A 26469-nucleotide genomic window follows, 5' to 3' on the forward strand; every position below is an offset into this window, starting at 1 on the left:
CATGTTCACTTTATCTTCCAGCCTGTATGTTCCTGTCTGACTATAGATTGCAACTCACTAAGGCTCTGAGCATGGCTCATGTCAGACCTCATCTCTAGGCTTGGACTTGGCTTTGCGCTTAGGAGACACAGTGATCATGTACTTCCCATAGCCCTTGGCTATCTACAGTCCCATACAAAGGGTGCCCCAAAACTGCTTCTTTACATGCACCCTGATTCTTCCCTCACCTGGTATGCTAGCATGTACTTCAGCTGTGGTGCTCAAAGCTTTCACTGAGTATTTTCTTAGCATCCCAGGTTTCCTCCCCTGGTATAGACCTCCAGCCCCAAAATGTCCCACCACCACACAGCACTGGTGCCTACCAGAGTGGCAGAAGTCCAGAGGTCAAATGATTTCTCTGCTGATTTTCTGGCTTTCCATACTACCTGTAAGTTCCCAAAAAGAGCAAAGGTCTATTTTGAGCTCATGTCCCACGATAACTCTTGAATGAGCCTCCTTGGTGCTAGAAATCAACATTTCAGTCATGGCCTAAAAATCAAGAAAGATCTTCAGCCCCATTAGACAGCTAGAGTAGGGGACTCAGCTGGCTCAGGAGGCTGACTCAGACCTTTAGTTGCTGCAAGAAGCCTTGCGCTGTGAGGAAGTCTCAACCTGAGAGCAACTAGATGATCATTCTTGTGTCACCAAAGGACTTTATTATCCTCTACATCTGAATGGATGTGATAAGGAATGTGGACAAGTTCAAAGCAGGCCAAGGTTCCATTTGCCACCAGGAAAGCCTGTGAAGTCATTGAGAGTCAAAGCAGCTGGAGACATTCTAGCAGCATCCCTATAAAAGCTGTAAAATAGCCCCAGGCTCACAATGTCTCTGGACACCCAAATAATAACTTTCTGTGGCCTTCCTCATGCTGTACTACCAGAAGATGAATAATTAGTTGTTAAATGCTCAGAGAGTACCATCGTTGTCTTCCTTTGGCAAATACCCTTTCCCCTACCCCTTCCCAAAGTCAAAACAGCAGCAAAACAAAAATAAAACTAAAGTGGGTTATGCCTTCAGCAATCATTACAAAGTCTCCATGAACTCTAAAGCTACCCATCCTACCCAAGCCAGAACTGTCTTCTGTTAAGGTAGAGCAAAGTTAAAGAAAAATTTCCTGGTCACAGACTCAATCATATATTAGCTAGAGCCTCTCAGCAGGTACCCAATTTTCTAGGTAATCCTTATAGGCTGAACTTCTAAACATATATCATTGTTTAACTCACATTCTCAAAACTTGCTGCACTTGTGCCACTGACTCTACTAGCAATGAACCTGGTGGTCTGAAGAGGGAAATGATGGGGAAGGTGCTATGCTCAGCCAACCTGCTTGATCAAGAAGAAACTCCAGCTTCAAGTTCCTCTCCCCCTAAATTACAGCTGCTTTCCATTTTCCACTCAATAAGAACTTAATGCCAATGAGGTACCAGGTTCTGTATTAGGCATGTAGCTTTAAACAAACCATCCCTGCCCTCAGTCAAGTGGAGGAGTTGGTTTTTAAGTCAATCATGTAAATATCTTCAATGTAATTATAGATGGTTAAGTGCTGTAAGCAAAGAATAGGGAAACCTCATCTAGACTAAACTGAGGTAGGGATTTGAAGAATGAGTAGGAGTTATGGAAACAGTATGGTGAAAATCTTGGGAGAAGAAAGGAGTTCAAATCAACTCTAGGAACACATAAGACTGCCCCCTGTCTGACAGTCTTGTGACCTGGAATGGACATGCTAGAAAGATCTGTCTGGAAAAAACCTGAGGAGATACTGTGACCACAGATAAGAATTCTACTAAAAAAGAGAGAATAAGCTAGAAATTGTGTCCCTGAAATACTTTAATGTATTCTAAAATTTCACCATCTGTAAAATAGAAATATGAAGAAAACAACTCTTAGTCCTATTTGGAATCCAGATAAATAAAGACAGAGAGATAGCAATCAGGGAGTGGACTTCCAGTCTCCATTTTCTGATCCCCCACACTCAGCTCCACCTTCCACTTTTTAGTTCTATAATGGGCATCTCAGTTACTGGAAGATGCCCTTAGCCTGTGCACTGCTCCAAAGATTAAGACTGTGGATTTTAGGATTCCCCTCTTTTATGATGGCCTATTATTGCGGCCACTGGCCTGCAGTGACCGTGGAACACTGCAGATGGCTCGTCAAAACACGAAAAAAACATACACATGAACAACCGAGTCCTGTGGAGAAATAGGGACTAAATGGCCACTCTCTCTAGTGGAGAGAGCCATGGCCATCCTCTCTAGTGGAAAACATCCCGTTTTCCTGCCCAAGCAGGCTTTTATTAAGAATACAGATACAGTTTGTGGATTACAGTCTGGCAGGGAAGATCAAAAGGAATAGGTAGTTTTCAAAGGGACTGACAGAACTCCCGCTGGGATTCTGGGCTGAGAGTTTGTGTTTTATCACTTAAAAAGACTACAGGACCTAAAAGGCTAGTCTTGTTTCCTGCCCATGTCTCCATATTCTAATTCAATAGTATTCTCCAGCAAGCAGATCTCACAGGATCTTGCATATTCTATGTCCCAGGCCTGATTACCCCAGGGGTCCGCCGACTCTGGTCTAGACTGCACCGCCCCTGTTATTTCTGCAGGCCTGAGTAGGGCAGAGGAGACAAAGGCAGCCAGGAGACTTGGATTTCTCACAACTAAGAACAAGGACTCAGGTTTTGACAAAGCTGAGGGGGTAGGGGTCAATGTCAATCACCCCTTCATTTCCACAGCCCCCTGAGGCCTTCACATGATCATGCCTGTCTTAGGCAATTCCCCTTGTGGGAAATCTCACCCATCATTGGCTAACTGATCAAGCATTGGAGGCCAGGCACAGAACAGTCAGCGTTTATGCCAGGGAAATAAGTTTTGTCTCCTTGGTGGCTCCTGGTTTGGAGGTTTTTTACTCAGCCTAAGTCACAGGGGGTTACAGCTTCCTGAGACCAGGCAGGGCAGACTCCAGCAGCCTATCTCTGAGTTGTCTTCCCTTACTAACATTTTGCACTGTTAATAAGCATACTAGCTATATTTGCAAACTGATGTAATCCAGAGAACTACAGAGTTTCTATTTTATGATTTTTCTGGGGTGAAGGAAAATGAAAAGAGGAAGTTGCAAACGTACTCCTAAAAGACCTATAGTAATCTAATGATGTCTAACAAACAACATTCCTGTGTTTCAGTAAGTGGTAGGACATGAATTTCTCTAGGTGCTTGCTTCTGGCCTTTTCCTTCTAGATCACGACACTCACTTATCACAGTTCCATTTAAGATCACTAGTTTCCAATAGCCCAAGTAGCCTCAGAACAGGCTAGAGCAGTAGTTCTCAAATTATAGTTAGTTCTTCCCTGCCAGACTGTAATCCAGTAGTTCTCAAATTATATATAGTTACTGGACTATATCATCAAGGAACTTGTTAAAAATATAGATTCTTGGGCCCCATCCCAGATCTCCTAATTAGAAACTCTGGGTGTGTATGTCAGCAATCTGCATTTTAACAAGCCCTCTGCGTAATTCAGCTGCATGCACGAGTTTGCATAACCACTGGCCTATGTGGGACCTTTCATCCATCTTCATGAACCCATCTTCCCTGCAGTACTTTGTAATGAAAGATGGCATTCCATATCTAACCACCCCAGCCACCATATTCCAGTCCCCAGGAGTTTCAAAACTTGTTGTAGCCTTATTCTAGGCACTCCAAATAGTCAATAAAAGCCTAGAATCTTGACATGTGGACAACTGGGCTCCTGTCCTATTTCTTTCGATAAATCATGCTACTTAGAGATCACACAGGACTTATGTGCAACAATCAACCCTTAGAGGATCCTGTTATTTACCTATTTTTATTTCCTTATCACATTCCTCCTGCTCAATAAAATGACACACTACCAAAGGTATTCTCAGCCACTGTTAGAGTTGTTCCCTCTAACCCTAATTTGTCAAATGTAACTGTAAAAACTAGAACTGTAGCTACTAGAGAGACTATGGGAGCTATAGGAGAACATCAGACAGGCTGAATTTTGGAGTTCTCCTGGTGTTCCTTCTCTAACAGAGGTCTTTAGGGTCCCCAATACCATTTTGCTTACAAGTCCTTTGGCTTACCTAAATATTCTGCATGAAAACCATATAAACCTTAAGGAAATATCTGTTAAACAACTGAGATAACATACTTGACCACAGATAAGAATGCTACTAAAAAAGAAAATAAGCTAGAAATTGTGTCCCTGAAATACTTTAATGTATTCCAAAATTTCACCATCTGTAAAACAAAAATATGAAGAAAACAACTCTCAGTTGCATTTGGGATCCAGAAAGATGGACAGAGTGATGGTAATCAGGGAATGGACTGTCCAGTCCCCATTTTCTGATCCCCACTCTCAGCTCCACCTCTATTCTACTTCCAAATCTCCCACCCAATTACTTCCTACTGTTTATATCTGAAATGCCCCATATAAGTTCCCCAGAAGTTTCACTGGACAGAAGAATGGATTTGCTAAGTAATACTAGAGACCCTCATTCATCCTATATTTGGGGGAATGCTAGAGGATTAATTAAAATTATCTAATAAGGTCATCAAAACCAACATGATCAATAAAGTAGGAAACCAATAACATTCTTGGGGTTGTATGTTTGGCCATTACATCTCCTTTGTGTCATATACCTCCTATATCTGCTAATTCTAATTCTAACCTTATCAGTTCAGTGAGCTAGAATTCTAGTGTCGTTAAAAAGGTATGATAAATGTATCTTGAAAGTGTATGTGCAGTTTATCCTAGTTAATGAATCTGAAATTAAATGATCATCAGATTGTCTCATTTATATATACCTTAGGACTTTAATATTTTTAAAATTATCATTAAAAACAGGAATGAGTGGCTAAAGGAAAACTATTTTTCAAATATCCTCTCTAAAAAAGACTTATCCACACTAGTTTTCTATGAAATAAATAATTACACTAAACGAGCATGGCACACATTATTGGGGAAATTATCCATTAGTGTGACTTCAAATTGATTTATTACACAACATGTTAAAGAGTTACTTAACTGAAAATTTTATATATAGGAACAAAATGGAACAAAGTTGCCACATTTGGAAATAAATGAGACTTAATATAATGATTACAGAGTTTTTGATGTCGCAGATACTGCATCAGGAACTGATTGGATAAGAATTGTTCACCATCAGTTCCTAATGCATTGCCTTCAGCATCTAAACAAGCACCTGTAAAAAATAAGCAAAAAACAAACAAACAAACAAACAACAAACTTATAGATACGTGCAACAGTATGGTGATTACCAGAGGGGAAGGGGCTGAAGGAGGTAGAAGAGGGCATGGGGTGGATAAGTGCTGATGGAAGGAGACTTGACTTAGAGTGGGAAACACACAGTACAACCTACAGATGATGTGTTGTAGAACTGTACACCTGAAACCCATATAATTTCATTAACCAGTGGCACACCAATAAATTCAGTAAAAAAAAAAATAGAATACTACCAATATTTTAGAACCATAAACATACAAACAAGACTCAGTGAGCACCTCAAGTTAGATTTGCTGTGCTGTGTTTATGGTTAAATAATAAAATAAGCACTCTTAACTTAACCCTGAAGAGAAATTTTCTGAGATAGATGGTCCTAATCTGCTGAAATACCTACCATTAACCTACCACTCATAGACTTACCACTGAAACCAGAGAAGTTAATTTATTCCTATAATACACTTGTACCTTCCTTGCTAAACTTATTACTAAATAAAACAACCAAAAGTTGCTGGTGATTTTTATAATTTGGGGGGGACAATGAGTATATATATATATATAGACTTTTTACCATCTTTGCTTATCTGTTTTTTTAACTTCAGAGTTCATGGAGTTTGAACAGGTATTCTTTTCAAATAGGGATTATTTCCCACTATTACCACTAAAACTGAAGTTATAAGAGAAGAACTCTGTAAAACAATTACTATAAAAGATAACATGTTAGTTAAATTCAACTTTCAACTAGCCTAAATTCATTTGTATTTTCAGCATGTTCTAGTTGAAGGGTCACAGTGTGTTGATGAGCAAGCTCATTTTACTTCACTTACTAATTCATTTCTCAAACATTTATTGAACACTTATTATGTACCAGCTATTTTCTAGGCACTTGTGATACAGCAGTGAGCAAAATCGCTACCTCAGTGGAGCTTACATACTAGTTAGGAGAGCAGATCAAAACCCAGTTTATAGTATTCTGTGTGAAATCAAGAGTTTTCAGAGGAGCAACAGTCCTAAAATAAATGTTCTTTAACATGGGTTGAACATTATCATATACAAGCAATAACACAGCTTTTGCAGATACTTGTAAAATAAATTAATAAACAATGTTACCATATTATATACTATACATAGAATATTTTTTCATATTCTCAGCTGAACACATTCCCCACAGGGAGAAAAGATTTAGCCCCTCACTCCCTCTCTCCTTCCATGTCCTTAAGACCCTACAGAACGAGACCCCTAGCTTCCCTTTCAGTCAGTTGCCGACATTCTTCCTTGCTTTGCATACTCAGCACTGCTCCATTCTCCAGACATTCAATAGCTAGCATGCTCACTTCAAGTCCCTATTCCTTTTCAGAAACACCCTCCCCAACTACCGCATGTGAAACTGCACCTTCAACTCATCACTTTCTGTCCCCTTACCCAGCTTTTTTTTCTTCATAGTACCTATCACTACTCGATATTTCATTGCATACTTGGTTGGTTTTTTTATTATATCTCATCCTCACCAGTGTGTAGACACCTTGGGGGCTAGGACTGTGCAGTGTTCACTGTGGTATCCCTAGCACCTAGAAGATTTCCTGGCACATAGTTGGCTCTTAGTAATTGAATAAATGAGTTGTTTGTACTGGAAATCATCATTTCATTCTTATTATTTCCAGAGTAAGGGCGCATACCTGAATATGATGGTTTAGAAACTTTCCTGATTAGGTCCTCAGGCCTTTATCTGTAGCCTCTCCTGAGGTGGTGGGGTTTCCATTTTGCATCCCTTACCTTTAAATACCATCTCTATGCTAATGAGTCACAAATTCATATCTCTAACCCTGACTATTCACTGAGCTCTAGATCAGTATACCCAAGTCTGGGACTGGATTGATTGGAATAGGATCCTGAAAGTTGGAAAGGGGGTGTGTGGGAAGACCCTGATGAAGCTGGGGATATTGAGCCTCTAATTTCTGAGGAGACAATTCTTTGCAGTGGGAGTGGCCTCCCCACTTTGCTGCCACCCCCATTGAGGTGATCAACCCTGCCCTGCCTGAAGAAACTCTAAAGGCCTCCACTGTGGCAGTTTCCATGCAAGACAATGCTGAGTCTCCTCAGGACCTGCCCTTACCTCTTCTTTTTGCTTCTAGATCTATAACTTTTTGCTTCTAGATCTATAACTTTTTGTGTCTAGATCTAGACACAAGTCCCAATAAGCTCCTAAGAGTGAGGCACCAAGTGCAATTCATTCATGAAGAGATGCACTACACAAAGAATTACTTCCATTTTCCAATGTAAACATACAGAACTATATGGAATATGTTTGGAATGGATAGTAAGAGTGAGGGATAATGGGGAAAGAAACATGAGTTGAATCAGGCCAAATTTATTGATATGGGTTCACTAAGTAGAGATTCTACATTTTTTGTTACAGCTCAGGGAGTTAGAAAGGGCTCTAACAGTCTGTTAGGTTAGTTGGCTGAAACATGGACCAAAGGTGGCTCACAGTGAGTGAGCTAGGAATGCCAGGCTCACTTTGCTTTACTGCAGAGGAAAGGATTCAAAAACTTACGGAGATTGGAATGTTAGAGTAGATTTGTCACATAAGACCTACTCAGCCACCCTGGGAAGTCCCAGACACATACTTTTCACTGTGACTATGAGAAATAAATTCATGAGGGAACCTAGGATCCTTGAAGAATTCTGTGATCACTCCTCCCTATAGGCCAAATTTAACAGTGGGGACTGCATCACTTGAATTGGGAAACCTAAATGTGATGGGGTAATCTGATCCCCAGGTGGTGGGCCAAGTGGTAGCACTCAACCACCAAAGCCAGGGTGGGCCTGGTTATTATTTGGAACAGCAGAGTCCACATGGTATTCAGGTAGTCTGCCTCCTGCAGACCTATGGTGTTGGCTAGTTAATTATGTTAATCCTAAAAGCAAAATAGATAGGAAGGCTACTAAATTCTTACTTACCTGTATAAGCAGAAAATTTCTAAGTCAAATGAGCAAAAGTCTAAACTGAATGATAAATACAGAGAGTTGTGGCCCTCAGGCAGCACCCAGACCTGAGCCTTGAAGAAGGACCCCAGTACACTGTCAAAAATCTACCCTGTTAATCTTTCTCCCAGCCATCCCCAACCACTTATATAGCCTTTTTCTAGGGTAACTGTGCATTGGGGAAAATAAATAATCAGACCTTTTGGAGATGACTGGACACTGGCTCTGAATTAACACTATTTCCAAAATGTCACTGCAGTCTACCTACCAGAGTAGGAGCTTATGGAGGTCATGTGATCAGTGGAGTTTTTTAGTTCAGATCAGTCTCACAGTGGGCCATGGACCTGTGCTGGGGTTATTGCTTCAGGTGCAGAATGCATAATTGAAATAGATGTACTCAGTAGCTGGCAGAATTCTCACACTGGTTCCCTGACCACAACTGGGTATAATAGTGGGAAAGGCTAAATGGAAGCCACTAGAACTGCCTCTACCCAGAAAAAACAAAACAAAACAAAACAAAAATGCAAACCAAAAGCCATGCCTTGTCCTGGAGGGAATGCAGAGATTTGTGCCTTCATGAAAGACCTGAAAGAAGTGGGAATAGTGCTTCCCATCGCATCCCCATTCACATCCCCTATTTGGTCTTTGCAGAGCACACATGGGTCTTGAAGAATAACAATGGATTATCATAAACTCACCAGGCAGTGACTCCAACTGCAGCTGCTGCATCCGATGTGATCTCGTTGCTTGAGTAAATTAACACAACCTCTGGTACCTGGTATGCAGCTACTGATCTGGCAAAGCCTTTTTTTTCTCCATACGTGTCAATAGGGGTCACCAGGAGCAGTTTGCTTTCAGCTGGTACAGCCAGTAAATTCACCTTCACTGTCCTACCTGGGGAGGTATACTGACTGTCTACTGTATGTCACAATACAGTTTTGAAGATCTTAAATAACCTTTCCCCTCCACAAAATATCACACTGGTCTATTGCATTGATACCATTATGCTGATTGAACCTAGTGAGCAAGAGGTAGAAATTCAGGATTCTTCTACCTCAATAAAATTTATAGAGGGCCCTACTGGTATGGGGCATGTCAAGAAAGCTCTTGTGTGGGCTGGGATGGGAGTAAAAGACAGGAAACTGTACTTGAACAACAATTAAAATAAAATTTTTTTAAAAAAAGAAAGCTTTTGTAAAGTGGAAGATAAGTTTTTGATTCTGGCCCCCTCCTATAATAATAAAATAAAGATATAATACCTAAGGACCTTTTTGAATTGTCAAAGCAACCTATTCTTCATTTGGGTGTGTTATCCCAGCCCATTTACTAAGTTCCCTGAAAGGCTCATTTTGAGTGGGATCGGAACAAAACAAGGCTGTACAACAGGACTAGGCTGCTGTGCAAGCTGCTCTGCCACTTGGGTCATATTATCCAGCAGATCCAATGGTGCTTGAAGTGTCAGTAGCAGATGGGGATGCTGTGTGGAGTCTTTGGTAGGCCCCACAGGGAAAACACAGCATGGGGCCTTCGGATTTTGGAGCAGGCTCTGCTATCCTCCACAAATAATGACTCTCCTTTGAGAACAACTTCTTGTCCTGCTACTGAGCCTTAATGCTTAACCATGGACCACCAAGTTAATATTTGACATGAACTTCCCATCAAGAACTGAGTGTTACCTGATCCACCAAGGCATAAAGTTGGACATACATGGGAGTACTTTATCATCATAGGACATATCCTGAAGGTATAAGTAAGTTATATGAAAAAGCAGCCCAGATACCCATGGGCCATCCTCTTGCTATACTGCCCTCTCCTCCCAGCCTGTACCTGTGGTTTCATGGAGAGTTCCCTGTAATCAGCTAATAGAGTAACAGAATACTCAGACCGATTTATACAATAGATGGTTCTGCAGGATATGCAGGCACCACCTGTTGCACAATTACAGTGCAACAGCCTCTTTCTGGGACATTTTGAAGGAAAGTAGTGAAGGGAAATCCTCCTGGTGGGCAGAACTTCAAGCATTGTACCTGGTTGCTCACTTTGGTTGAAAAGAGAAATGACCAGAAATGAAATTATATATCCTGATTCATGGGCTATGGCCAATGATTTGGCTGGATAGTCAGGAATTTGGAAGGAACATGATTAGAAAACTAGTGACAAGGAAATGGGAAAAAGAAAAAAACCAAACATGAAGATATTTTTGTCCCAGGCTAATGTTTACCAAAAGGTGACCTCACAGGAGAGGATTTTAATAACCAAGTGAATAAGATGATTCATTCTGTGGGTATCAGTCAGCCTCTTTTCCCAGCCACTCTTCCTGATGCCCAATGGACTCATAAACAAAGTAGCCATGGCAGCAAGGAGGAAGGGTTTGCATGGGCTCAGCAATATGGATTTCCATTCATCAAGACTGACCTGGCTACAGCCACTTCTGATTGCCCAATCTGCCAGCAGCAGAGACCAACTCTGAGTCCCTGATTTAGCACCATTCCCTAGGGTGATGAGCCAGCCACCTGGTGACAGCTTGATTACATTGGACAGCTTTCATAACAGAAGGGGCAGTGTTTTGTCCTTACTGGAATAGATACTTACTCTGGATGTGGATTTGCCTTCACTGGATGCAGTGCTTTTGCCAAAACTATCATCTATGGACTTACAGAATGCCTTATCCATACTCATGGTATTCATACCATGTTCATTATGATTGAGGAACTCACCTCACAGCAATAGAAGTGCAACAATAGGCCCATGCTCATGTGATTCTTACCATGCCCCCCACCATCCTATAACAACTATCCTGATGAATGGTGGAATAACCATTTGAAGACTCATTTACAGCACCAGCTAGATGAAAATATCTTGTAGGGCTAAGGCAATGTTCTCCAGCAGGCTGTATATGCTCTGAATCAGGATCCAATATATGGTGCTATTTCTCAGTTACCTAGGATGCATGGATTTAAAAATTGGGAGTGGAAATGAGAGTAGCACCACTCACTATTACCCTTAGTTACCCACCAGTAACACTTCTGCTTCCTGTTCCCATTACTTCTGCTCTGCTGGCCTTGAGCTATTAGTTCCAAAGGCAGGGATGCTTCCTTCAAGAGAACTGGAAGTTAAGATCATTGCCTAGCTACTTTGCACTCCTCATGCCTCTAAATCAACAGGTAAAGGAGCGATTTGCTGCACTGGCTAGGGTGATTGATCCTGACTATAAGGGGAAAGTTGGACCCCTTAAACCTGAAGAGTTTAGTGTCTGATGAATAAGCAACCTGCTCTAGAATGTTCTTCCCTCAATCTTTACATGGCTGGCTTCTTATTTATGGACTCAGCTCAAATGTGACCTCTTCAGGAAGTCTTCCATGACCACCTGTGTAAAGTAACGCATTATTTCTACAAGTGCAATCACTCTATTTTATTTATTCCTATTTCCTTCTTGGCATTTCACATGCTCTAACATTATTTTTTATTTCCTTATTTATTCTATCCCCCACTCCATGAAGCCCTTTGTCTTATTTCTTCAGTACCGAGAACAGTGCCTGGTATATAGATGTTCCAAAAATACTTTTGAACAACATAAGAACTGATGGCATCCAAGGAAATTAGGCAAGAAGGAACCATGTGCCAAAGTTCAAGTGTGAGCCAAAAGATTACTGGAGAAGGATTCATTTTGCTACAAGGAAGATCTCAAAAGTATATTTCTAGATCTGACAAGAACACTCTAAAATATTCCATAGTAATTATATTCTCTGTCTCAAAGTAATAAAGATAGTGTACAAATTCAGAAGGGGAATCTTTAAGCCTAGTATTTTCATTTAATTATGGAGACAAAATGAACATATGGACTTTATTTTTTAGAGAAATAGCACTAGAAGTGCCCCGTATTGGCCCCAGGATAGTCCCTTTTTAAAAGAGGCGAAATGTACTTTGGTATGAGTGGTTCGAAAAAGACTTGCTCTCATTGTAAGGACTGTGAGGACACACGCGAGGTCCGATGGCTGTCACCCAGCAAATCTCCTGGCAGTGAGGATGGGAGGCAGGGGGATTTGAGGAACTATGTAGATGCTTTGGAATCCGTATCACAGAAGTGATGTCAGGCCACACCCAGCACCTAACTGCCACCATCTGAGGTAACTTTCAGGAGGCAAGTGACAAACCACAACACTGTAACTTCTCACCCATTTGACTAAACAATCCCAATCTTGTGTTTATTTGGACCAGAGGCATAGAGCGGGCCTGTCTGTTCCCCATTACTAACTCACTTAACTGTACTTAGAAACTATTTGGGAATGGGAAACATGGCCCATATCACATCAGTCACAGATAAACACATACACAAAACACACACATACCCTTAGTTTATAAATAATAGGCCCTCCGAGAACCCACATGACATCCCAAGTGCTGGATGGTACTTCTGAAAGTTCTGAGAGAGTTGAAAATCGCACACAGGCAAGCAAGTCCCTGCTGAATACACATCTAAGGAGTTGTGCATGCATTGTTTATTCCAGCGACTTTATGGAAGAAATTACACACAACAAATTAGTTTCAGATGGTAGGATATGAATAGCTCATGTGCAGTATAAAGGAAAATGAACTCCCACTTTTGACCCAACTACTTCCCATCTCAAGCATCTCAGAATCAGAAGCCAGATGCAATTCATTTTTGAAAACGCAAAGAAGATCAGAAAGTTAGTAAGTGGTGAAGATTAGAGATTTCAAAAAGCAATTTGTCAGTATTATTAACTCATTATATGGTCCTATGATTTTTGGTGTTTGTTGTATGTAAAATCATGGCTAAAATGGAACTCATCTTCCTCCTTCCCTTCATTTTACAACAGTAAAAAATAAACCTCTTCCTGATACTTCCTCCCTGTATAGAAATTCTATAATAGATTGAAACCAACATACATTTTAAAACCTCATGGCATACTGCTGTGGGACAATCATTTATATTCTTGGAAGAGACATAACGTCTTATTTTACCCAACCAACCTTTTATTTTTGATTAATGCAGTAAAACTGACTTCTTTTGGTATATAGTTCTTGAATTTTACTACATGTATAGAGTCATAGAACTGCCACTACAATTAGGACACAGAATAATTCTATCACCACCCCCCATCCAAATACTCTGATGCTATTACTTTAACCCCTGTGAAACCCCTGGTCTATTCTCTGTCACTGTGGTTTCATCTTTTCAAGAATGTCATATAACCTTTGCAAATGCCTTTAAGATTCATCCAAATTGTTACTTAATAGTTTGTTCCTTTTCCCTGCCCATTAGTATTCCGTTGTATGTGTGTTTCACAGTTTGTTTATCCACTTACCCACAGAAGGATACTGGAGTTGTTTCCAGTTTGAGGCAATTGTGAACAGAGCTGCTATAAACAGTTGTGTACAAGTTTGTTGTGAACACAAGCTTTCATTTCTCTAGGAGTGGGATGACTGGGTCACATGGTAAATGTATGTTTAACTTCATAATAAATTTCCAAGCCTTTTCCAGAGTGGCCATATAAAATGTCTTTCACATAAGTAAAATAATAAACTATTAAAAGTGATCCCCAATAACTTGTTCACTTGTGTTTAGGTGACTCCAAAATGTTATTCACCAGGATAAAATATTGTCCCTAAAATAATCAGAAACATTTGACTTCTTCCTTTTTTCTTTTTAATTTTAAAGCTTCAATCAAGTATTCAGTATTTTAACATGATATTTAAAACAAAATTAGACATTTGGACATTATAAAAATGTGAAGCCTGATGAATCTACTTATACAGACATTTTAATGAGAGAGGGAGAACCAGGGGAAAGTTTTCATCACAACTAAGTTTAAGCCATTTAACCCAGTGTTATATGCATCAGGTCCAATTTTCAATTCATAAATAAGCCTCTGCTCCTTTCCTCCAAAAACTTCCACCCCAGGCTAATTACAGAAGAAGAAATCAGAACATGAGAACCAGCCAAAAAAGATTCACAGTTGCCACTCTTTAGTTGCTACTTTAATGGGAAACACATGTGCAAGATACCACCCAGGAGACAGCTGACCAGTGTGCTCTGCAAGAAGGAACATCACCAGAAAATGATGAGATGTGCAACCACAGGAGATGGCGTATTCTCTTGGACAGGCTGAACCCAGAATGAAGGGTGATGGAATTTTTGTTCTTATACAAATATGTGCTGGGACAAAGATGAAATGCTTGGACAGAAATTAATCTATAGCAACAAAGTTAAAAGACAGTGACGAGAATTGGTCCTTACTACTTATCATCTCAGCCACATGCTCTGCAACCAGTTTACCATCAGATTTGGGAAGTTCTTAGCAAAGTTACCATGAGTAAAAATCCTGCAAAGGAATTGGTAAAAAAGGGCACAGTAATGAATGTAATTATTAAGTAATAATGCTAATACTCATTAGTTACTTCCAACTAGAAGTAACCAGCACTGTTCCAAGAGCTATACACGCAACATCTCATTATATCCCTAATTTACAGGGTAGGGATTACCTCTACTGTACTAGCTCAAACTGCCATAGCAAAATACATATACTAGTGACTTAAACAATGGGAATTGAATTCTCAGAGTTCTGGAGAAGAACAAGATCAAGATACCAGACAATTAGGTTCTTTGTGAGAGTTCTCTTCCTAGCTTGCAGATGGCCACCTTCTCGCTGTGTCCTCAAGGGAGAGAGAAGAGAGGGGAAGGGAAGGGAAGGGAAGGGAAGGGAAGGGAAGGGAAGGGAAGGGAAAGGAAGGGAAGGGAAGGGAAGGGAAGGGAAGGGAAGGGAAGGGAAGGGAAGGGAAGGGAAAGGAAGGGAAGGGAAGGGAAGGGAAGGGAAGGGAAGGGAAGGGAAGGGAAGGGAAGGGAAAGAAAAGGAGAGAAAACTATTTGATCTCTTCTTACAAGACTAATCACATCATGAGGCTATCAACCTCAAAACATTATAAAACCTAATTAGCTTCTAAAGGCCCCACCTCTCATCTCCAAATACCATTACATTGGAGGTTAGGGCTTCAACTTACGAATTTGGGAGAAACAATTCAGACCATAGCTTCCATTTTTCAAAATTTTTTTCAAACTATAAGAGAAAGTTTAGTTAGAGAATTACAGAGGTAGAAGAAGTGAGCTGTAGAAGGAATGCACTCAGAAAACAAGTTACAGAGGCAAAAAAAGGGGCTCTTGGAGCTTAGGAGAAAGAGATGCAAGGAAAGGCACCTGGCGGGAAGGGTGGGGAAACCCATGGGCATGCTCCATAGAGAGGGTTGCCAACAACCACTTTACAAATAATGTTTCAAGAGGGTACAGAATTTACAATGGATCATTTAATCAGCAATCAGCACAGCTTGAACTTGAATGCAGGGCTATCTAACTCTAAAGAATAATATCTACTATTTATTGACTGCCCAATACGGTCTGGGCATATCTACACAATATTGTTAGTCCTCATAGAAAATCTTCCAAGTCGATATTCTTTATGGACACTCTGGCCCAACTTTGGAATCATCTGAACCTAATTTATTGCACACAATGTATCCTAGAGGTTCTGAAAGTATGGTCCTCGGATCAGCAGCATCATCATCTTCAGTTGGAAACCTGTTTGAAATTCCAATTCTTGGGCTAAACAACAGATCTACTGAATCAGAAACTCTGGCAGAGAACTGTGGGATCCATAAATTTATCAGAATAATTAATATATTCAAAACTCAATAATAAGTAGTATACCCAAGAATCAACTACAGGTCTTTTGGTGCCACAGCCTGTGCCCTTTTGCTATACTGTACTGTCCTGACCCAACTTCACCAGGGGAAGATCTTGGGGATGGAACTTCTTTTAAATGAAGTGTGATTGTTGAACAATTCTGAGTTCTGCTTTGCCACTAGAATGCTTATCATTTCTCCGGCCTACAGTAATGTGGTACAGAGAAATACCTGCAGGACAGTCCCCGAGAATTGACAATGGTACTTTGCACTGACCAAAAAATACCTTGTGGTATGAACTGATTTTTTTTATTTGGGCCTAACAATTATGTATCCCACTTAGTGAAAATGAGAAATGACCTAGAATATGGAAACAGTAAGTATGGAACAAAGTTGCTTCTTTAAAAGAGCAAATCTACTTAATCACTGCTTTATCTACATATGTAGTTGCTGTATAGTTACACAATTTTTCCCCTCAAAGAAAAAGTACAATAATACATGCCATTTTGGAAGTCTGGGTAATTTAAAGAAAGTATAGAAGTCTTCCTATAATAGAAGTATATTTGTTTGGGAGAGTGATGAAGATTCCTGATCTCATACCAAGAACTTCTAAAAATAATTTACAAAGTCAAAGCACTTTGGAAGTTAAAAGTGATTTGACTCTGTAAAATTGCATCATTTGCAATGCAAATGTGATCACCTGCTCTTGAAAAATATCACCATCACCTCTAAAACATTTTTTTAATATTAACTACTAAGAACATGTGTTAGCCACTGCGCTAAGACTTTTATATGTGGTAAAACTCTTTTAATCATCACAAATATGTAAGGTAGGTCCGGTGATTATTTCCATTTCACAGATAAAAAAATTGAGACTCAGGTTAAGTAACAGATCCTGACAGATCCTCAGTCAGGAAGTATAGGACTCCAAGATTAAACCTCTTAAAGAGCACTAGCTAAACTTTCATTCAGATAGAGACGCTTGGCTCTGGATGTATGGGCTCAGTGTTGCTCTGTACCTGGATTAGTTCCAAGGGTCCCTCTGGGAGCCTGCCCGACCTTCAGGTGGGACAGTGCAGCCTACATAGCATTGCCCTCCATCTGGATAGAACAAAGAAGGGCAGCGGAGTGATGACGCAAAGGACCTGATAGGACTCTCGGTCTAGCGGGAGACGCAGATCAAGGTGACAGAGACAGAGTGGGAACTGTGGTTCTATTGCTTGTTGATTTTCACTTGATTTTTGAAAACAGACCTTTTAATCATTTATTTTGTGGCTTTGTTAATTCCAGTGACTCCTCACACATTTAAGTCAATGAGGCAAGGATTAGCATGACCTCTGGATGTTCAAACTTCTCATATGGAAGAGGAATTTAAAAGCCTTTGAAAACATCATAAGCCAGCAGAATGATTTTCATATTTTTCTGCCTCAGAGTTGTAGATGGATGTGACTTAAGCCCCAATTAGGAAAGACTTTGTGTGATTTATAATAGCAGTTACTCTTTCAAGTAAAGTTCTCATACTCTTTTATCCTATCTACCAAAAACAAACAACTGTTGAAAACAGATCTAACAAACAGAACATGTTGAGGTGAAAAGGCTTTTTCCAAGGAAATGGTTGTGTGTGATTTTTTTATGCTGTCCTGATCTGGGAAGTTCATCTGAGCCCGAGATCATTTCGTGCAGCTGACAGGAAGTTTGCCCAATAGCTTTTGCCTTTCCCACCCCCCACACTCCTCTCTACAGGCAGATTTCCCACTCTCATTCTTTTCTCCCTTCCTTTTCCTTCCCTTCACACATGCCTCCACTCCTCCCATCCCCTTTGATTCTATCTATTGACACCACTGTTAGGAAAGGAGGCAAAATTTTTTAAATAACATCTGTGGGGCTCTTAGTGCAGTATTTAAGAGCTTGGTTAGACTTGTCATCATCACATGCTGTGCCCTGACTCTCCAAAACAATGTAGATTGAGAGTGTCTTATTTTCATTCCCTCTTTCATTCCTTTGTAAGCGTGTGAGCTTGTTGAATATGCTGGGAGCTTCAAACAGAGCAAAGACAGTCCCTGCACTCAGGGAGCTCATGCTTGCTTGGGCAGGGGGGTCGCAGGGGGGTTACAGTGTGTTTATGGGTAACAAAGCTCTCTCTAATTAATCTGGACCCAAGGTGATACATTTAAGGCAATTTTCCTTAAACCGCTTCTTTGAAAGACATCCTGTCAGGCACCCAATTCAAAACAAATCTCCCTGGGTCAAGGATGGTAAGCTTTCTGGTAGAAATGTGGGTTTTGGAATCAGATCCACTTAAGTCCAAATTCCAACTTCGCCTTGGATAAGTTACTAAATCTCATAGTCTCAGCTCTCTTTACTGTAAAATAGAAATGACACCTACCTCGAGAGCCTGGTGAGGAAAACGGAGCACAAAGCACCTGACCTAGCTCCTGGCACACAGGGGATGCTCAACAAATGTGTGTTCCCCGCCTCCCCTCATTGTGCCCCTCTTCTCTTCTCAGGCCTTCCAGGCTTCTTAGCGATAGGACACAAAGGAGACTGTGATAACATTAAACACTTCAATTTCCCCTACTATGTCCCAGGCACTATTTTAAGCACTTTATATATTTAACTCATTTGGTTCTCCTAAAAACACTGTGAGATTAGTACTATTATTATCATCTCCATTTCATAGAGGAGGAAACGAAGGCACAGAGATCCCAAGTAACTTGCCAGGGTCACACAACTAGTACATGGTGGGGCTGTGATTTATACCCAAGTTGTCCAGCTCCAAACCATAGCACTATTAGGACACAGATGGAGAGAGACGAGAGACCACAGCTGGAATCAGAGTGCACAAACTGGCCATCCTCTGCTAGGGAGCTTTGTTTGGTAGGTATGGTGTTTTAAAAATCAAGAGAGTTCACGATGAAACCTATATTTCTGACATTTTCAAAAGAAGTTGGAAAATCCTCACATGGCCAACAAGACGCTGACTGAGTGAGTGTTCTCTAACTTATTGCAGCTGCCATTAGGTAGGGTCTGCTTCACCTCCGACCCACACACACATTTGAGTTTGTGATCCAGAATTAGGCGGTGCTCTACATGTGGTCTTGTCCATAAAGATGTAAGCACTATGTCCAATGGACACCCGATGGTTGAAACATGTAAATGACAAAAGGCCAATGAACAGAGGACAGAGGTCTCAGAAAAGAGCAATCAACAACCAGGCTCAAATTACAACCATTTGTTTTAGCTTGGATAAGCCTTTGAGCCACATGTGTAGGAATTGTAAGCCCTGCTCTCCACATCCTCACACTTCAGCAAAAAGCCAAAAATCCAGGTTTCCTTACAGGTTCTGGGGCTAAGGCCCATTTCCCTTCAATGTTAAAAAAAAAAGCCCTTCATTGTTTGGCATAGCTAAAAGAGTTCATTTAAATTTTCATGTACTGTTTAACCCAAACAACAGCATTGAAACAATTTTTTCTTCTTTTAGCTTTTTAGGATTCGCTGATTGGCATAATCTTGGAAAGCAAACAGGCATTCAGATAGTCCCTGACTTACCATGGTTTGACTTACATTTTTTAAAATTTGTGATGATGCAAAATGCATTCAGCAAAAACCATATTTCAGTTTTCAAATTCTGACCTGTTCCTGGGTTAGTGATGCATGGCACGGTACTCTTTCATGGCATTTGGCAGTGACAGTGGGCAACAGCACCCAGTCAGACACGAGATCACGAGGGCAGACAACCGAGTGTACTGTGTTGTCGATGTTTTTTGGAAATTGTGTCCTGAGCACATGGAAGGTGCTCAGAGCCTAAGCTGTGATGTTTGGTAGGTTAACGATATTTTCAACTTAATGATGTGTTTGATACAAAACCCCATTGTAAGTTGAGGAGCATTTGCATACCCAAACTCTCCTCATAGCCTGGAAACTGTGGGGAGGGGAAGGCATGGAGTCTTCTCTGCCCAAGCCTTTAAGAGAACAGGAATCATCCAAATTTACAAGTAATGTTTCTTTATCAAACTTAAAAAGTTACCCAAAACCATACAACCAGCTGACCCAGCATATTCCGAACCTTGTCTGAGCTCTTTCCGAGACTTCAGACTACTTTCCTCAGAGCCTATCTACCTGGTAATCATATTTAAATAAGTAATCTATGACATCACCATTTGCACCAAAATGATATCACACGCCCTGCATTTAAAAGTCTTCCTAGTAGATGTCTTTGGTGAAGAGGGAGCTCTGACGTTACTCATTAATGACCCTTTGTAAATGTGAATTGCTTTTTTGTTTTACCTTCTCAGTTTCATTATACTGAAATTAGAAAAAGCCTCATCTTTTTATCAGTTCATAATCATTTTATTATGAACCTGCAGTAATGCTTGTTATGCTTACAAATCTCTAAGTGAAATTTTAAAAAATCATTTTCCTTTTCTAATCTGTCTCATCCTTCCTTCCATAGAAGTACACAAAGCATTTCAACCACTCCCAAATTTCCTCTTGTAATACCCTTAATGATTCTGAAATATTTTGTTATTCCCCAAACACCGCCCTAAAGACAAATCACTGGACTCCAGGCTCTTTACACTGCCAAGTTGAATCGAATTCAAATGTTCTATCTAACCAAACTCTAACTTACAACAGACACATATAGTAGATGATGTACAAGATATTCCGAAAATACCAAGGCAACAGGGAAGAAAACCTATGTCATCAGGACATCTTCCCAGTATTTCTTATAATCTGGAATAATTATTTTTATCAAGATCCTGTAACTAATTATAGCACACATGTGTGCATCCATATAACTAATAACATAAGTCAACTTTCATTTTAGAAATGTATAACAAGATTTCTCACATCCAAACTAATTAATGTTTCAAAGTTTATTATTGTTTCTCTATTTTACACATTGGAGTATGTACTAGGACTTGAGAAGAAAACAAAACAAGAAAAATGAGCTTAGTATGATAAAATTTAAAAAGTAAATAAAAGTACAAATCATTTAAAATGAAATCTTGCTTTTTGAATGAACTCTTTCACATCATGGTGTGAATGTGAGAACAGAACAGGGAAAAGTCATTTTCCAAAGAGATGTGGGACCTACTACTAGGATTTCCTTTTAGTGAAGAAATGGCCCTTGAAAAAACAGTTTTCAGAATGACAACAACATAGCCAGATGTTTAGCAACACTCCTTCCACTAGAAGCTCACCAAAGGGCACACTTCCCCTGACCTCGAAGTTTTGATTCCAGGCCCAGTTCTTGCCCAAGTTTATTGAGAGTTTTGCCAAGCTTCAAGTCAATCCCATCTAGAAGACCTTCAGAGACATTTAAAGTTTAAGGTAAGTGCTTCTTATCATTTTCAAAATCATACGAATGTAAAACCAAACTGCATGAAGCCACATAAAAATAATTAAATTTAATTTTTTAAAAAACTGTGTCTTTAAGACAAGGATTCTTTTTCTCCATCACTATTGTTATTACTTGCACCTTGAATAATGTATAGCATATAGTAGATATTTAGCAAATTCAGTACTTGTATGAATAAACTGAAAAAAATCTCACACGAGCAATGGGGCAATTCTACAAATCTTTTTACGACCCTGCAATTTTCAAAAGTTTCATCACACAACTCCCCTCCTGGTTCACTAGTCGTAAAGCCACATAACAAGAAAGGGAAGAAATCCCAGCAACACAAAGCAGTTTGCCCTGTCCATCCACTCCCATACTTACAGCTTTAGAGCTAAAAGGGGTCCCAGAAGTCACCTGTGAATTCTCTCATCTTACATATGAACACAACGAAGTCCATGCTCACAGGCTAGGGATTTAGCTTTGATGATCCAGCTGAGCTTTGGCAATGGCCTTCCTATTGTCATTTCCTATATGTCCCTGCAGTGAATTCCCACTGCTTCCCCTCGAAAAAATATTTGTAGACCTGAGGATTTCATTCTTAAAATCTTCCCAGAAATCTCAGATGACTTCTCTTGGGGTATGGTGGAAGGGCCACAATTTCAATAGCAAAAGCTTTTGCTCAACTGAAAAGTACTTGTTGACTAACCTACGAGATCCTTGCTTTGGAGGAAGTTCTTTTAGCCCATCTGAAAACTTGAAATGTTCTAATACTCTACATTATCGCATTAATAGCTCCAGGTGGGAAAAAAGAACATTTTTCCTGCAAGCACTGAGACGGAGAGGGAAAAAATCTTAATTCGGCCACAAGAGGGCAGCCACATTTCCTCCTTGATTTTTGCGGTTCTGAACCATCCTGAGCTGGGCATTTCAGGACTCAGCCTGCCATAAAAATCACTAATAGCACCTTTCAGCTGAATCCTCACTATGTCACAAAACATTCTCTCATGGTGTTTCTTGGAATTTTTTTGTTTAGTTATCAAACAAGTTATTTTGTAACTTCTTTCCAAATCTAGAGAGCCCTCTTTTAGAACTCTAGCCAAGATTACCATCTACAAAGATCTTTGGAGACCAATAAATCATTAGGTTAATTGGAAACGCGCAGAAACTATTTTAATTATGTTTGACCCCAGATAAAAATAAATACAGTATTGATCATCTGCTTCTGCCACACTTAATAAAACTTGTTCTAAGTGCTTTACAGGATTTGCCAAATATTTTCCTCATCTCGTAGCCTTCATTTGTCTTTCCCATTTTCGTGATATCCTGACATTTTTCAAGTCAAAACTTATTGTAGAGTTTTACCACTGAGATAAACAGTGGGAGGTCTGCAAACAAACAAACAAAAAAAAGCAGAGATTAGTGAGAGCTACATTCCATATCCACACAGTTCTACAGCAAAATAAGATCAAATGTATGTATGTATGAATGTATGTATGTATGTATGTATTTTAGGTAAATAGAGTTGGGAGTTCATTTTCAAAGTAAAATGCTAAGTTGTGTGTGTACTCACTAATTGATATCTAGTTTGAATGTTTTCTCATTTTTTCTGTAGTTTTAAAATATTTATGTCTTTTCTTCAAGTTTTTCATGAACCTTTCCCTAAATATCCTACTTAAAATTGCTACCCCTTCTCACCCCCATGTATCCTGTCCCCTTTCCCTGCATTTTTCTCTGTTGCACTTATAAATAAATGAAATACTTCAAATTTTACTTGGTTTCTTTTAGTCTCATCCACAAACACTTCCTCCCCAAGCAGAACAAAAGCCCTATGACAAAGAGAATTTTTTTCTGTTTTTTTTTTTATTGCCATGTTCTCAGAGCTTAGAAAACTACTTAGCACATCATAAGAACTCAATTCAACTTGGTGAAAACACAAAAACTGGACCATTTTTACTGGAAACTAATATTTTTAAAATAATATTGCTCAATTACTTTAGTACATTTAAGGAACCTCCTTAAAGTAGATAATAACCCACACAATCAGAACTCGAACATATTTTTATTGATTGATTTTAGAAAGAGAGAGGGAGAGGGGGAGAGACAGAAAAACATCAAATTTTTTATTGTTGCATTTATTTATGCATTCATTGGTTGCTTGTTGTACGTGCCATGACCGGAGATCAAACCTGCAACCTTGGTGTTATCAGGACAATGGCCTAATCAACTGAGCTACCCGGCCAGGGACAAAGCATATTTCTTAAAGCAAGTATCATAAACAATACTTGAGTTCATTACTATTACTGAGAGTATCCTCTTGAATGTTCAGGCCCAACTGGGTTCTGTTTCGCAGAAGTCAATCAAACCCAAACTAAATTCTCAATGAATGCAGTCTTCCAAAAGTTGTCACAGCATCACAAGAGCAAAGCAGCAGCATGAGGAAAAGAGCAAGGACTAGGCAATAAGGAGTTCAAAGTTCTAGTTCTGCCTCAGCCACTAGCTAACCAGGAGTTAGACAATCCACTTAAACTGCTACTGCCTAATGTATGCATTTAAAAACATGGGTATAACACCACCCCTGCCTTTATGAAAGCCTTTGCTTCAATACACAGTACTGGGAAAACTGGAAAGCAACATGCAAAAGAATGAAACTAGATTACAGTCTGTCCCCATGTATAAAAATTAATTCAAATGGATTAATAGACCTAAATGTAAGGTCTGAAACAATAATTTATAAATTGTTCTTAGAGAATATTTTATAAATTTGACCCCAAGGGCAATGGAAGTAAAGGCAAAAATAAATGAATGGGACTATATGAAATGAAAAAACTTCTGCACAGCAAAAAAACACACAAAAAAAGAGTAAAACAAAAAGACAACCAACTGAATGGGAAATGATACTTGCAAACAACAGCTCTGACAAGGGGTTAATATCCAAAATATATGAAGAACTCATACAACCCAATGCCAAACAAACAAACTTCCCAATTTAAAAAGTGGGCAGAGGACACGAACAGACATCTCTTCCAAGCAGACACACAAAAATGGCCAACAAATACTATGAAAAGATGCTCGACTTCACCACCTATTAAGGAAATGCAAATTAAAACTGCAACATTTTACCACCTGACACCTGTTAGAATGGCTATTACCAACAAAATAGGCATTAAGTGTCGGGAGAGGTTGTGGAAGAAAAGAAACCCATATTCACTGCTGGTGGGAATGTAGACTGGTACAGTATGGCAGTTCCTCAAAAAAAATTAAGAACAGAGTTACCACATGAACTAGCAATTCATTTTCTGGGTATCTACTTGAAAAACTAGAAAACATTTATCTATTTACAAAGATACACACACCCCTGTGTTCACTGCAGCATTATTCACGGCAGCCAAACCTGGAGACAACCAAAGTGTCCTTCGATAAATGATGGGATAAAGATGTGGTACAGCCCTGGCCGACATGGCTGCATTGGTTGGGCATTGTTCCAGAGGGAAGGGGGTGGGAAGTAGTGAACATAAAGGGGTCAAATATATGGTGTTAGAAGATGATTTGACTATGGGTGGTGAGCACACAACCAATATACAAGTCTTATATCATAGAAATGTATACTTGAAACCTGTATGACCTTATTAACCAACATTACCCCAATAAATTTAATTGTAAAAAAGGATGAGAAAATTTTTAATTTGTCAAAAAGAAGATTTTGGAATCCCATGAAATAGTAAAATGTGAAAGTATTTTGGTACATATGGAGCATTTTTCAAGTGCAAGATACTATTGAAATCAATGTTTGTTTGTGTTTTTTCTCTTTTTTATTGTTCAAGTACAGTTGTCTCCATTTCCCCCCACTCCCACCTCCTACCCTCAATCGTACCTCCTTTTGGCTTTGTCCATGGGCCCTTTATACATGTTCCTTGATGATCCTTCCCCATTTTCCCCATGTTATCCCCTCTCACCTCCCCTCTGGTTACTGTCAGTTTGTTCTTTATTTCAATGTCTCTGGTTATATTTTGCTTGCTTGTTTGTTTTGTTGATTAGGCTCCACTTATAGGTGAGACCATATGGTATTTCTCTTTCACCACCTGGCTTGTTTCACTTCGCATAATGCTCTCCAGATTCACCCATGCTGTCAAGAAGGGTAGGAGCTCCTTCTTTCTGCTGCGCAGTATTCCATTGTGTAAATGTACCATAGTTTTTTGATCCACTCATTTGCCGATGGGTACTTAGGTTGCTTCCAGCACTTGGCTATTGTAAATTGTGTTGCTATGAACAGTGGGGTGCATAAGTTTTTTTGACTTGGTGTTTCAGGATTCTTAGGGTATAATCCCAGCAGTGGAATTGCCGAGTCAAAAGGCAGTTCCATTTTTAGTTTTCTGAGGAAATTCCATACTGTTTTCCACAGTAGCTGCACCAGTCTGCATTCCTACCAATATTGTACTAGGGTTCCCTTTTCTCCATAACCTCACCAGCACTTGTTGTTTGTTGATTTGTTTTTGATGGCCATTCTGACTGGTGTGAAGTGGTATCTCATTGTTGTTTTAATTTGCATCTCTCTGATGGTTAGTGATGCTGAACATCCTTTCATATGCCCCTGAGCCCTCTGTATGTCCTCCTTGAAGAAGTGCCTGTTTAGGTCCTTTGTCCATTTTTTAATTGGGTTGTTTGTCTTCCTGGAGTGGAGTTGTGTGAGTTCTTTATATATTTTGGAGATCAAACCCTTGTCTGAAATCAATGTTTCTTGTTCTCTGCTATGTAGTGCCACCATTTGGCATGGCCAGTCAACCATAATTAATGGTTTAATGGACAGTCATAGGACAGATGCAGTCCTGTCAGTCAAGATACGTTTGTCAGACTCCTCTTAGAACCCAGTCCCCAGGCCTTCCTCTCATCACAGCTGGGTTTATTTGACCCTGGAAGCTCTGCTCCATCCTGTCTCCAGGATAAATCCTAATTGGAAACAGAAGGCATTTGGGGGAGTTCTAGCCCCATGACAAGGAATTCACATCATGTCTCAGTCATTACTCCATCCCTGATCATGCACACCAATGCTTGTAACTAGGTTCCTTCCTTCTTTTCCTACTAAAAATCAGATCAAGAATTCACCTCCTCTTGGAAGCATTTTCACAATAGGTATCTGTCTTAGTCTGCTCAG

The 26469-nt window shown here is 39.8% G+C and overlaps 1 long non-coding RNA gene across 2 annotated transcripts in view; it reads left to right on the top strand.

The window, feature by feature from the left end:
* The window catches only part of LOC123811747, a 52565-nt gene extending 37680 nt beyond the window's left edge, over positions 1-14885 (top strand). Inside the window, exon 5 of one of the 2 annotated variants that reach the window (XR_006784431.1) lies at positions 14205-14885. This is a non-coding gene — a long non-coding RNA (uncharacterized LOC123811747). Of the gene's footprint in view, positions 1-8932; positions 9545-14204 lie in introns of those variants that run through there. The other variant, XR_006784430.1, reaches the window with a different exon arrangement.
* Positions 14886-26469: the final 11584 nt, after the last annotated feature.

This window comes from Phyllostomus hastatus, unplaced genomic scaffold (genome assembly GCF_019186645.2).
Source record: "Phyllostomus hastatus isolate PE091 unplaced genomic scaffold, TTU_PhHast_1.1 phas_scaffold_78, whole genome shotgun sequence".
Taxonomy (NCBI): Eukaryota; Metazoa; Chordata; class Mammalia; order Chiroptera; family Phyllostomidae; genus Phyllostomus; species Phyllostomus hastatus.